The sequence below is a fragment of the Felis catus genome, chromosome D2 (assembly GCF_018350175.1).
Source record: "Felis catus isolate Fca126 chromosome D2, F.catus_Fca126_mat1.0, whole genome shotgun sequence".
In the NCBI taxonomy this organism is placed as follows: Eukaryota; Metazoa; Chordata; class Mammalia; order Carnivora; family Felidae; genus Felis; species Felis catus.
The window spans coordinates 79,889,530-79,903,448 of NC_058378.1; positions in this window are offsets into that span (position 1 = coordinate 79,889,530).

The following is a 13,919-nucleotide window of genomic DNA, read 5'->3' on the forward strand; positions in this document are numbered from 1 at the left end:
GAGCCCAAATCAAGAGTCGGACAGTTAACCAACTGAGCCACCCAGGCGCCCCTGCCTCTGAGAGTCTTTACTGGCTTTCTCTGGCTATCAACTCCCCTGCGGCCCTGGAGTCTCAGACTGGGTGACCCCAGAGCCTGGGTTCCAGTCAGGGCATAGGCCTGGGGTTCAAAATTTAAGGGGCACCGAAAACCCTAATCAAGAAAAATAATATTTTAACGTAATGTTATTCTACATAATCAAAATGAATACAAAACAAGAAGAAAAACCAAAACCTTGATGAACAAAGTACCAAAAGTTTAAATAAAAGTAGGATCCTCCGGGGACAAAAAGAAATACATAAGGGTCTACTTCCCAGACAAGGCGAGGAGGCCAGGGCCAGGCCTCAGAGCCAGTCTCAGGGCCAACACGCCAGCCCTGAGTGTTGTCTCACGGCAGTTATTCCCAGGGGGCCGGGCACACCCTCGAAGGGTCCTGGACTCCCAGCATGAGGGCGATTCCAGGGATCCCCCCGGTCCCAGCACTTGAATCATCGACGGTGATGAACCAGTGTGGGTTTCATTTCTCAACTTCCAATCCATCATGGGTTGATACTTTTGCAAAACACAATAAAAAGTAAATTTCTAGAAAGATGATGTGGAAAAAAGGATACCAAGCACAAGCCAACTTTTTAATTACCATATTCCATTCTAATAGTACATGTCGTATCATCATATGCAACAGATCATTACTCGCTCACATGGCTGCCATGTGTCTAAATGCCTGCTCTAAATTTTTGCACTTCCTAGATCATTAACAGCCCATGCCCGGCCAGGACATGAGATGCCCGGTCATGTCATACTGAGTAACACAGATCTGGCCCCGCCCCCTTCCAGAAAGCAAGGGGACCAAGCACTGGGGACCCATAGGGTCTGCTTCTGCACCCCCCTCACCATCCCCACCCCATGGGGCCGAGCACATTCCCATCTCTCTTCACAACAAATCGTTGGTTCTCAGTCTGAGTGAGCACCCAGCCTGCTGTCCCGGTGACAGAAGCAGGATGACTGGTCCCCGGGGACGATCAAGAACACAGAGAACTGAGAACGAAGGGAAATTGGCTGTCCTCCTTCCCCGCACTCTCGCCTTCCTCCCTCCTTGTCCAGACCCTATTGGCTGATTCCAGAAGCCCTTCCAAGGCACCAGAGCCAGGATCCATGTCCTGCCCCTTTATGATCTCAGGGGCACGGTCGCTTCTCCTCTGTCACCCCACACCTGGGGCTGCCGCGCAGTTTCCCCGGGCTCAGCGTGCCTCTCGAGGGACATCCAAAACCTCTCCTTCCCTTGCTCAGCAGCAAGCATCCCTGGGGCTCCCTCTTAGGGGATCAGATGCCAACAAGGGGCCAGTCATTAATGGGCACGAAAATACTACAAATAACAGCCACATATACTGAGCCCTGACACGAACAGGCGATGTGCCAAATGCTTTTAATGATGATCCAGTTCAAACCTCATGACTGTAAGATGGGTATTATTATCAATCCCGGGTTACAGATGAGAAAACTGAGGCTCACAGGGTTAAGTAGCTTGCCCGAACAGGAGTCTCACTCCTCATGTGTGGGGTCTCTTCCCAGAGCAAAGACGGATGGGGTCAACAAGGAGAAACCCAGGTGGGAAAGACGACGTGTGCCGCACCTGGGTGGATGCATCTCCCGGGTGGAGCCCCCGTGGTCATCCCTGGCTCTCCTGATGGCCCTTCTGTCACTGGGGTATGGGCCACCCCATTCCTGCTCCGCTGGGCACCAGCCAAAAGATGGAGGTGTTCCCGTCAGTGGACTGTCCCCGGCACGAAGGAAAGGTATGCAAAAGAACACGAGAAAGGCAGACAAGGCAAGTGCCAGACTCTGAAATGCAGGCCAGGAACTCAGACTTCCCTGGAAGCAGGGAGCTATGAGTGGTTCCCCGGAAGGAAGGGGGTGTCATTAGGACTGCGTGTGGGGTTGCCTATGAAGCCGGGAGAGACTGAGCAGGAGGCAGGACGGCAGGCTACTGCAACCATCCAGGCCCAGGGCAATGCCGTCTGAGCCAGGGAGAGCGGGCAGGGACGGGAGGAGACGGTGGAGGCCAGGCCCACTTCCGGAAAGCGGCAGGTCCTAAGGCTGAGAGCCAGATAAGCAACGGTGCCATCTCGCTGGTCCTCCCACACCCCTTCAGCCCTTCCTGGCTTGTTTCCTAAACCTAACAGGAGTGCAAATCGCCTTCAAAAACCACACTGCCCAGTTCAAGCTCCCTGATAAGGGCTCTAGGGGCTGGGGCGGCCATCCCCTCAGGGAACACAGCTCTGATGTTGAGAAAGTTACTTGAGCCATCATCTAGTATACATACGGGTTGGGACACTGAGAATTCAAACCCCTTTTCTGGTGCTCAGACTGCCAGCCCCAGGCCGTCACCCCCTCCTCGCTGGCCGGCCTCCTGATGTCATAGTGAGTCTGTTAGGGTGCGTCCTCAGTAAGAATGTGACAGGTGGAGCCCTGTTGGGAAATGATAGGGGGGCGGGGAGGGTGTCCGAAAGCCTCACACGTCCCGGGCCACGCGAGGGAGGGGCGGGAAAGCCAAGGACAGGACACGGTGGAGGGGCGGGGCTCACCACACCCGTGCAGAGAGTTTTCAGATGCCCACTGCATCTACTTCTCTCTAAAGATGGGGCTTAGTGGCCCATTTTAGAGATTAGGAAACTGAGGCCCACGGAGACTAAGCAGCGGGTGACACCGAGGCAGGAGCCCAAACCAGGGCCGAGTTCCGGTTCTTTCCAGCCCTAGAAAACCATCCTCTGCTTCGGAATTGTGTTGTCCATCCAGCCCTGTTGACCTTCTCAGAGATCCTTTTCTCCTGGAAGGTGTCTCCTCAAATTTACGATTTAAACACGGAAGCCGACACGGATGCTCACACGGCCCAGGTAGAGGGGGAGTGACTCTGAGACGCTGCTTCCGGAATCCACAGACAGAGCAGACCCCAGGCTCACTTCTTTCAGATTTATGACCTCTGTCCTCTGCGGGCACCAGGGAGGGCCTGGGACAGCCCACGTGCCCCCCGCCTCCCCCACCAGCGGCTCTCACATCCCCAGGCTCAGCGAGTTTCGTCTGCTGGTGAACCAAGGGGAGGGCCTGCCCCGCGTTTTGGGGCCTCTCCAGAAAGACCAGAAGGGGTTAGGGGGGGCGTATGGCAGCCTCTGGGAGAGGGGCGCCAGCCTGAGGCAGCGGGGGGCTCTCAGGAAACCCCTACCCGGACCCGACGAGGGAGACACGGGGCCCGGCACGTGGCAGACAAAAAAAATGTCACCGGTGAGAAAAAATGGCAGACAGCGGAAAAGAAAGGCCTTCTCGGTTTCCACAGGAGCAGGGCCCGGTAGCAGGAATTTCGAAGGGGTGATTCTGCGGGCTGCAGACTAAGATTCATTCACGAGGGAATTCTCGAAACAGGACTTTGCGGCCCAGGAAACGGGGAGTTTGTGGTAAACTCGGAGGCGGTTGGGACTCAGAGAGACTCAAGGCGGCATCCGTCCCCACCTGATATCTGAATTCTCCCCACGTCACCCTCAACAAGTGCCCCCGCAAATCACAGCACACACTCCTTCTCTCCCCTGCTCACAAGTGCCCACCGCCCTAGAGCCGGGGGTAGCGGGTCCAGCTGAAAGCCACTGTCTGGGGGGCTGGGGGGTGGTAAGGGCTATCTGACAGGTATGCACCCCACTGTCTGGGGGGGGTAAGGGCGATCCAACAGGTAACTGGAAATGACAACACCTATGACAGGACCCACCCTGAAAGGTCTGACTTTCTCTGGAGAGTCAGGTAAGGCCCCTCCTGAGGACTTGGCTCAAGCTGAAGAATGAGCCAAGAATGAGAATGAGAATGTGTGACTTAGACAAAAGGAGGGCGTGTGGGGGGGGGTGGGGAGGGGGTGTGCGCGCACGTGCGGGGACGAGCACGCGGGCACGGGCGTGTGAGGATGGATGCGAGTATGTGTGAAGGGAAACGGGTGTGTGCGTGCAAGACAGGGTTGAAGAACTCCGTGTGGGTGCGTGTGTGTGTGTGTGTTCGCACGGACGTGTGTGTGAACAAGCACGAGTGATACGCACGGGCAGGCACGTGTGTTCGTGTGAACATACAGATGCGCACCTTGCGTGTACGTGGAGCGTGAGGCTACACGTAAATGTGCGTGAGCGTGTGTCTATGAATATGTGAGTGTGTGTGTGTGTCCGTGTGTGCTCGTGCAGGGGTGAGCGTGCACAACATATTCTTGTGTGCGAATGTGTTCACGTGTACGTGAGTGTGAGTTTCCGCATGCACGGGCGTGAGCATGTTTGCACGATTGTGTACACACGTGGGGGAGTCTGGGCGTGTCCCTACGAGTGTATTTGCGCGTGTGTCTGTGTCTGCACGTGTCTCGGTGTTTCTCTGCACACGCATGTGTGGGCACGTTCCTGTGCGTGCCCGTACATTGTGTGGATGGGTGTGGGTGTGTGTGTGTGTGTGCGTCCGTGTATGTGGTAGGTGTGGACACGTTCCTGCGTGTGAGCGTGCTTACGAATGCATGTGTGTGCCCATCCATGTGGGCCAGCAGGGATTGTTCGCAGAAGGAAAAGAACAGCCGGTGTCGGGGAGCACGGACAGCAAGTCCCGGAGCACGAGATGCCACTGGGCCTTGATGGCCCAGTCCGCCATCTCAGTCTTCGTGCGAAGCCTGAGGCAGCTGAGCAGGTGTGTGACATGTGACATCTGCATGTGAGAATGAGCTTCTCCGATTGCTTGCAGGGGCATAGGCTGTGAGAGGGGAAGTCAGGTTCTCGGAGGGACGGTCTGGAGCTTTGGCAGTCATCTGACGGGGCCCTCCCCACCGTGGGCTGTACCCAGAAGTACATAAACGTCACCGCAACCTCCGGCTTCTTCTTCTTTTTTTTTTTTTTAAGTTTCTTTATTTATTTTTTTTGAGAGAGACAGAGCATGTGCACGAGGAGCCAGGGAAGGGGCAGAGAGAGAGAGGGAGAGGATGCCAAGCGAGCTCTGTGCCATCAGCGAAGAGCTCAACGTGGGGCTCGATCTCATGAACCCAAGAGCATGACCTGAGCTGAAATCAAGAGTCGGGTGCCTAACCGACTGAGCCACCCAGGCGCCCCCCCCGCCCACCAACTGCTTCCACCTTGTATCTCAAGGTCTATTGGTTGTTTTTTTCCTAGTTAAGTGGTCCCGATTCCCCAGCTGCCCTAGGACTGTCCCTCCTAAATAGGCTGCAGCGTCCGCAGACCTCTCGCGGCGGCACCCCTGATCCTGTAGCCTGGATTCTGGACCTCATATTTCTGTTAATCCAGCCTCGGCTCAAATGGAGGCCACTCTTCGCGGCTGACGTGGTCCTGTGTTCCAGTCCAAGAGCCCGGTCGTCCTCCCACGGGGCTTCTGAGTCTCTCACGGAGCAGCTGAGCAGAGCCCAAAACTAGCTGGAAGACAGAAGGCATAGAAGATACCAAGAGCCCATACAAGGCAAGGGGCTGATGCCTAAGCTATGGACTGGAGTTCACATGTACATGGTTCAAATCTACAGAGAGGATCAAGAGGCTAATGACTTCATCTGTCTGTGTCCTTTCTGTAAATAGGGCAAACAGGGCTGTGGCAAGGAGAAATCTACACAAACCAGCTAGCGTGGGTTCCGGTGTTTGGCTCACGCTGCGGTAGGTAGCCTCCAGACGACCCCCAGTGGTTCGCACCTCCTGGCTGATTCACAGCCTTGTGGAGTCCTTCGCCTTCCCACCAAACAGAGATATCGTGGAAATGTCACCGGTGCCATGCTGTGGATACGGATGTGACATCCAAGTCCGGGTCATAGGATACATGGAGCTTCTGACTCCTCTCTCCCCCCACCACTTGCTCTGAGAGAAGCTGGCCGCCATATTGTGAGGACACCCAGGCAGCCACGTGGAGAGGTCCAGGAACTGGGAGAAGGAAGAGGAAGGAACTGAGGGCCCCCTGCCAACAGCCAGCGCCAGCCCACCGGCCACCCGTGTGGAGCCGCCTTGCAGGACAATCCTCCAGCCCCAGACCAACCTTCAAATGACAGCAGCACCAGGTGACATCTGAATGCGCCCTGATGGGAGACCCCAAGCCAGAAGCACTCCGCGCAGCCACTCCCAAATTCCTGACCCGCAGACACTGTTTGAGTCACTGTGTATTGCTGTTTCAAACCACTAGATTTGGGGGTAATCAGTTACACAGTAATAGACGATCAATGTAGCTCTGCACAGCAACTATTGTTTGAGGCCATTTATTTGAGGAGAGGCGGTTACGAGCCTCTGGTCACTGCTCAGCCTATTTAGGTAGTCCAAAGCTCCCAGATGAGAACAAGAAGGGCCGTTCGGTGGGAGCATGAGGCTGGAGGGGGGAAGCGAGGGGGGGGGGGGAGGGTGCAGCTGAGACATGGCTATCTAAGTGCCCCTGCACAGGGAGGAGAATAACGGCATTGAATGAGCTACGAGTGTTCCAGAAGATAAGCAAAGAAATGCTTCCAGTGTATGCCCAGTCAGTTACAACCTATGGACAGCAGGTGCAGAAAGTAGAGTGATATTTTTAAAATAATAATTTCCCAGACTTGGCACCGTGTTCACGAGACCCGGCCAGCCATCCAGAGCATGGTTCCCACAAAGGACAGACAAATCCCACAGGATGTTACGATTTTACCCCTAAAAGACCACTTGGGCAATGGAAGCGTCTGAATATTGGTTCTGAGCCAAGCTAGGACTGGACTCCAGGGTCCTGCGATTCAACGCACGGCCTCGGGTTTGGGGCGGGGATGGCAGAAGGACCCCAGTACTGACATGGACTGCCCGTCTCTAAGCCCAGATTTCTTCCCCCACAGGACTGGGGTATCAGCACTGCCTTAAACATCACTGGACTGTGAAGATTAAAGTCGGTGAGGCATATAAACGTGTGCCTTGCAAATCGTAGAGTGCCAACAAACAGGGGTGCCTGAGTGGCTCAATCACTTAAGCATCTGACTCTTGATTTCAGCTCAGGTCATGATCTCACGGTTTGTGGGTTTGAGCCCCACAGTGGGCTCTGGGCTGACAGCACAGAGCCTGCTTGGGATTCTCTCTCTCCTTCTCTCTCTCTCTCTCTCTGCTCCTCCCCTGCTTGTGCTCTGTCTCTCCCAAAATAAATAAATAAACTTAAAGGTGGGGGGAGCACCTGGGTGGCTCAGTCAGGTAAGCATTCGACTTTGGCTCAGGTCATGAGCTCACAGTTCATGGGTTCGAGCCCCACGTCAGGCCCTGTGCTGACAGTTCAGAGCCTGGAACCTGCTTCAGATTCTGTGTCTCCGTCTCTCTCTCTCTGCCCCTCCCCTGCTCACACTCTTTGTCTCTCAAAAATAAATAAACATAATTTTTTTTTAATTTTTTTTTCAACGTTTATTTATTTTTGGGACAGAGAGAGACAGAGCATGAACGGGGGAGGGGCAGAGAGAGAGGGAGACACAGAATCGGAAACAGGCTCCAGGCTCTGAGCCATCAGCCCAGAGCCCGACGCGGGGCTCGAACTCCCGGACCGCGAGATCGTGACCTGGCTGAAGTCGGATGCTTAACCGACTGCGCCACCCAGGCACCCCAAAACATATTTTTTTTAATAAAAGAAAGAAAAATACCTACAAAGAAATGTAGAGGGCCTTTTTTTTTTTCATAAGGCACTAACTGTCTCAGGGACAACAGTGAAGACTGAAATAGAAGACAAGACACCAGGAACAGGGCAAAGCCAGAGACTCCATGCCCTTACCAGAATCCAAGGACCTAGATTCTGTTCCCAGCCGCAGAATCTGCCAGCGGTGTGACCCTAAGCAAGTCATTTTCCTTGATTGTGAAACAAGGAAGTGGAGCTGAAATGTCTCCAACGGCCCTTCTAATCCAATGTCTATTATATACCTAGGGGACCCAACAACATGATTAACAAGACTAAACTAACAGATACTGAGTTTTGTGCCCCACAAGCAGAAAATATACCTTTTTCTCAGGTTGGTGATGGAGCATTGACAAAATCTTACCACATACATGTCCAAAAAGATGAACTTTTTACATTACAAAGAGCAGAAATTATACAAGCCATTTTCCAAACCACAAAATCCAACAAAAGCTACACTGGAATGACAAAAAAAATCTGAAGGCCAAAAATAGATGATAGATAGATGATAGATAGATAGATAGATAGATAATAGAGAGACACAGAGAGAGAGAGAAAGAGAGAGAGAGAATAGACAGACAGGTGATAAGATAGATATCAATAAACAAGAGCCTATTTGAAAACTAAAATATTCTTCCTATTGAGTTTAGAAAATGAATAATACACCAGAAAATTAGAATATGACTTGTCGAAACTCATCACATACCATCACAGCTCTATTTGGAGGTAAATTCATGAATATAAAGATGTCTTCATTATTAAAATAAAACACTACAGTTTCCCCTTCTGCAACGAAGCATGAATAACTCCATGGACCACTCCCTACTGAGACAAGCGAAGCTGGCAAAAACTATGTCTAAAAAACAAAACAAAACAAAACAAAACAAAAAACAGAACCATTTAAAGTTTCTGGGAACAGTCCTAAGAGCATATGACAAATGAGGAAACATCTAGTCAGCAACATCTAGAACCGCAAGAACATTCTAGAACATCTAGAACAGCAAGAATCTAGCACATCTCGGCCACAAGGACATTTCTCTCCCCCCTCTCGGGCTCAGCTGTACAGAAGCTTCCCCTGGGGGGGGGGGGTGCAGCCAAAGAAGTCAGGGCTCCCTGTCCCCCCATCAGCTGGGAAAGACAGGCCACCAGCGGGGCGCCTGGGTGGCGCAGTCAGTTAAACATCCGACTTCAGCCAGGTCACGATCTCGCGGTCCGGGAGTTCGAGCCCCGCGTCGGGCTCTGGGCTGATGGCTCAGCCTGTTTCCGATTCTGTGTCTCCCTCTCTCTCTGCCCCTCCCCCATTCATGCTCTGTCTCTCTCTGTCCCAAAAATAAATAAACGTTGAAGACAAGCCACCAGCATTTTCATGCCCTCCACCTCCAAGTCGAAAAGGCTAAATTCCTGGGGAGTGTGGCAGAGAGGTCGAGGCTACCTTCCTCCCAGCCACCTCAGGCAGAGCAGGCCAGGAAGACGGGGCCCCCAGCTCCCCTCCTCCCAGCAGGCTCCTAAGGCACCGTATCCATGGGAGAGACAAGCTCAGAAGCCCAGAAGCACCCAGGGCTAGAGCTCAGAGTTTGCCCAGGAAGAAGGCAGTGTCTGAGACAGGAGAGCTCCAAAGGGCTTCCAAGGAACCGACTGTATTTAAAACAGAATGTGGGGAAGTTCAAGCCCAAGGACACTCCTGAAAACAAGAGCCCCTCTTAATTTAGAGCAACCAGCTAAACCAAAAGCTAGCTGGTCCACCAGAGAGAAATGAGGAAAGAGACAGCCAAGAAGTGTCCTCCTGGACTCCAAACAAGCCTCGAAGACTGCCTGAACTTAACTGGATCAGACCAGGGAACAATTTATGCCCCAGGACATTTTGAAAACAATTGAGCAATCAGCCGGTGATTAGTGGAAACTGGCTGGGTCCAGCACCAAAGGAAGCAGACAACTTCACAAAGAGATCAGGAACGGACACCAAGAGGGCTAAGACCCTGCCATCCCAGGGTGGAGGGGCTCTGCCCAAGAACGTACTCTCAGAGGTTAAAGAATGTTCCAAAATGGATCATGGCGATGGATGCACAGCTCGGGGAATATACTAAAAACCACTGAGTTGTATACCTCGAATGAATGAACTACATGATGAGTGAAGTACATCTCAACAAAATTATTAACAGAAATAGGCAAAGAGTGCGCTTATCTTGATGAACACCAAGAAATGTCTAAACCTGTTGAATCATTCTATCATACACCTGAAACGAATGTATCACTGTATCTTAATTATACTTGAATAAAAATATTTTTTAACAAAATAAACTTTAAGGGGAGCCTGGGTGGCTCAGCCGGTGAAGCGTCCGGCTTCGGCTCAGGTCATGATCTCACAGTCTGTGAGTTCGAGCCCCACGTCGGGCCCTGTGCTGACAGCTTGGAGCCTGCTTCAGATTCTGTGTCTCCCTCTCTCTCTCTCTCGGCCCCTCTCCCGCTCACGTTCTGTCTCTCCAAAATAAATAAATGTTAAAAAGATAAATAAAATAAAATAAAATAAAATAAACTTAAAGATACAGAAGATAAATTACTTACATAGTCCTCTCTGTATTATTTCAAAGAATCCAGTCTTAAGAAAAGATGATGGAATTAATTAATAATTTACTTTTTGGACATCTTGCTACTCTTGGTGGGGTTTTGGAATGGCGGGAGTTGGGAGCCGAAGGCCAAGAAGGAATTCTTGAGATCTTTGGTGCAAAAAAAGGTGATTTTTATTAAAGCACAGGGACGGGACCCGAGGGCAGAAAGAGCTGCCCTGGGGCTATGAAGAGTGACTGGTTACATACTATGAAGTTGGGGAGGTAAAGTCAAAAGGGAGGCCTCCAGAGAGACTTGGATATGCTAAAGAGGATTCCTAAGATAGCTGAGACCTTGCTGCTGTCAAGCCAAGGTTGTTTTTCCTCTAATAAGGCATTAGCATTATGACAGTAGGATGCTCCTGGAGAACCCCCTGTATTGGCCTCAAGTATTTGTCAACGGGCTGCAGGTTATAAGGAAGTTTAAGTTCACCTGCCATTTCCTTCTTGCCTTTGTTCCCCACATCACTATGGGGGGGGGGGGGTGTGATATCAGGGTTCCAGGAAACAGAGTCTATAGTTTTCTGGAGATTAGGCTATTGATAAAATCTCCTTGTAATTTACTAAGATATTTGTAAATTAATGGAGACTCAGGTCCTGCACGACTGTGATCTCCACCAGTTAACCATTTGTTCTCCCCTTTCCTTGGTTCTAGGGCAGCCAGGAGTGCCGGAGGAATATCACGCATGTCCCACCTGGGGGGCGGGGGGGGTGTGGGGGCGGGGTGTGGGGGGGGCGGGGTGGGGGGGGCGGGGGGTGCTGGCTTGTACTTTGCCCTCAGCTTGCCTTAGGCTCCCTTATCAGTCTTGTTTCTCCCTACGACAGTCTGGATTTCTACAGGATGCTTCCAAGTACCCTGAAAAGCCCTCATGTCAGAAGACCTCTTATTTGACTCTTGGCCTTTGAATGAAAAGAGAAATTTCACCCGACACTCCCAGAAGAGCGTGTTCCCTCTGTTGCCTGCTCTGTCTTCTTCCTCTGAGTAATCCCTTAGCAGGGGCGGCACAGCGGGCTGCCCCTCCTGGGGTCTGCATTTCCTCCATCAGCGTGGCCCCCACCTAGATGTGCTGTGCGTGCAGCTCCCCAGACAGCCAGGGAGGGGGCAGCTCTCCAGTCGAAGGCTTCTGTTCAGATCCCGAGCCCTGGGAAGGAACCTCATTTTCCCAAAGATCATTCGGACTCAGCCACCACCCACCACTCTGTGATCAGAGGGATGTGGAAGCTACCTGACTGAAGGAGAAATCCTCCCATTCAGGAAGCTTGTCGATCTAGGTGACCTAGGGAGATCTCTTGGTCTCTAGGCGCCAAGGTCTCCTCACCTGTGCAATGGGTATGCTGTGGGAAGGAGGAAGTAAGATATTGTGTGTGGAGTGCTTGGCGTTTAGTTCCTGGCTTTCTCAACTGTCATGGGCCACGGGCTCCCATGGAGCATCTTTTCATTCCCTCGGCCACCTGTGCTCCAAACTGCCTCACTGCCACACTTAGGGGCACACTTAGGGGTGGCCTGGGCTCAGAGGCACCCCAGTGGCTCCAGGTAGAGGCAGCTGAATCTCACCTAAAATAAACTTAAACTGAACCAAAGGTGAGTAACCCAGAAAGTAACAGCCACATCCAGTGAGATGAATCGGGACCATGGGGCCCCTGCCTCTTTGGCCTGCTGTCAGCAGAATGGAACCCCTTCCCCTGTAGCCGTGGCTGGGCTAGTGAAAGGTGACAGACGCCGGGAGCTGGATGACCTGGACAAAACCTGATATCCACTGGTGTTTACAAACCCAGCCTCTGGAAGTCCTCTCCGAAAGCCAGACCTCTTTCCGCATCTCGCCTTCAGCCTTCCACATACAAAATATTTGGAAATGAAACGATCAATCCTTTTCCCCACATTAGAGAATAGGGTTGGGGTGGGGAAACGACCCCATGTCCAGTCCCATTATCAGTCTCTGTGTGACAGTGCCTCACCCCGCAGGGCACGGGACTGTTGAGATACCACGGCCAGTTCTCTCCAGATGGAGCAGGGGACCCCAGAGGCCTTCCCAAACCCACACGGGTAGGTCGCCTGGCAAAACCCCCAGTGTCTGGGGACAACGTGGGGAAGGGGGAGGAACTGGGGGGTCAAGGTGGGACAGGGGGACACCCAAGAGGCCACATGTCTTGCTGCCAGAAACAGGTGGACCCTGTGCCCTCAAACCAGGTCTCTGGACAAGATCCAAGGCAACTACCGTCCAGGGACATCCGGTTCCCATTCGAGGTGGGTCAGCTCCATGAAGAGCCCAATTTTCTCTCTGTGCCCGCGTGGAAGGACAGCCTTTCAGGCCCACACCAGAGCCTGGCACCTCCACAGCCGGAGTCAGAGAAGGGGGTCTTTGGTGCTATGCCTGGAAACCAAGTGACCACAGACATTCGTTCAGGGTAGTGATGGGCGAGAGTGTCGTGAGGGAAGGTGAGCTCTCCATAGGATGCCAACTCTTAGGCCTTCTGACGCTTCTGATCTCTGCCCTGGGCCCGATCGCTGGAGGCCCCTCCCTCCTCTGACCCTGTCACAGGCTGAGTCGCGTCCCTCCAAAAGATCCGCCGAAGTCCCAAGTCTTGCTCCCTGTGAATGTGGCCTTTCTCGGAAAATAAGATCTCTGCAGACGTAACAGGTGACATTAAGATGGGAGGAGAGGAGGCCCTCATCCCATGTGGTTGGCGTCTCTACAAGAAGAGGGCTGGACACAGAGACACATAGGGAGGATGGCCCGTGACGATGAAGTCGAAACTCCGGCCGCAGGCCAGGGATGGAGGGCCACCACCAGGAGCGAGGGAGAGGCCAGGAAGGGTCTACCTGGCGGGAGAGGGAGAGGCTGGAGGGAACACGGCCTTGCTGACACCTTCATTTCTGGACTCCTTATCTCCAGGACAAGTAAGAGAATGGATTTCTGTTGTTTCAAGCCACGCAGCTTAGAGAGCTTTGTCGTGGCCCATACAAGCCCCAAGCTCTGAAGCCTCGCCCCGCCCCACCACCTGAATCCCAGTCCCACGGGTGGTGGTCAAGTTGAGAATCCCTGCTGGAACAGGAGGCCGGGTGGAGTTGCAGGGAGGTCCCAGGCTGCGCCAGACAAGAGAGGGTGGGCATGAGGGAGAAAAACAAGGGGCATGCTGTCTCCCGGCAGAGCCCTGCCCCCGGAGGGGCCCAGGGAGGGTGGAATCGGGTGAGTGGAAGAAGTCTCAGATCCTTTCCAGCCGTGCTCTCTGAAATGACGGGGCCTAGAATAGAATCGAGTGTCCTCCCCGCTTTTTTGAAAACCTTGGAATTCCTGCCAACAGGAAAAAAGAGAGAGAGAGAGAGAGAGCACCCCAAACACACCTATTTCCTACTTCCACAAGTACCTGATGACCCCAGGGTCCTGCCTTACCCCAAACTGCACAGGACTACGCCCACCCTCCCAGCTGAGCTCACACTGGGCTCAGTAAGACCTTCTCCTTAGGCTGTGGCCATGAACCTCCCCCGGCAAGAGACTTGCACTTATTTCTACTTTTCCAGCAGCAGGAAGGAAAAAAACAACTTGGATCTGAAAAGCAGAGGGAGAATTAAGAATGTACCTCGGCCCCAGGCATCCTTTTTTTTTTTTTTTTTTTTTAACCACTAACT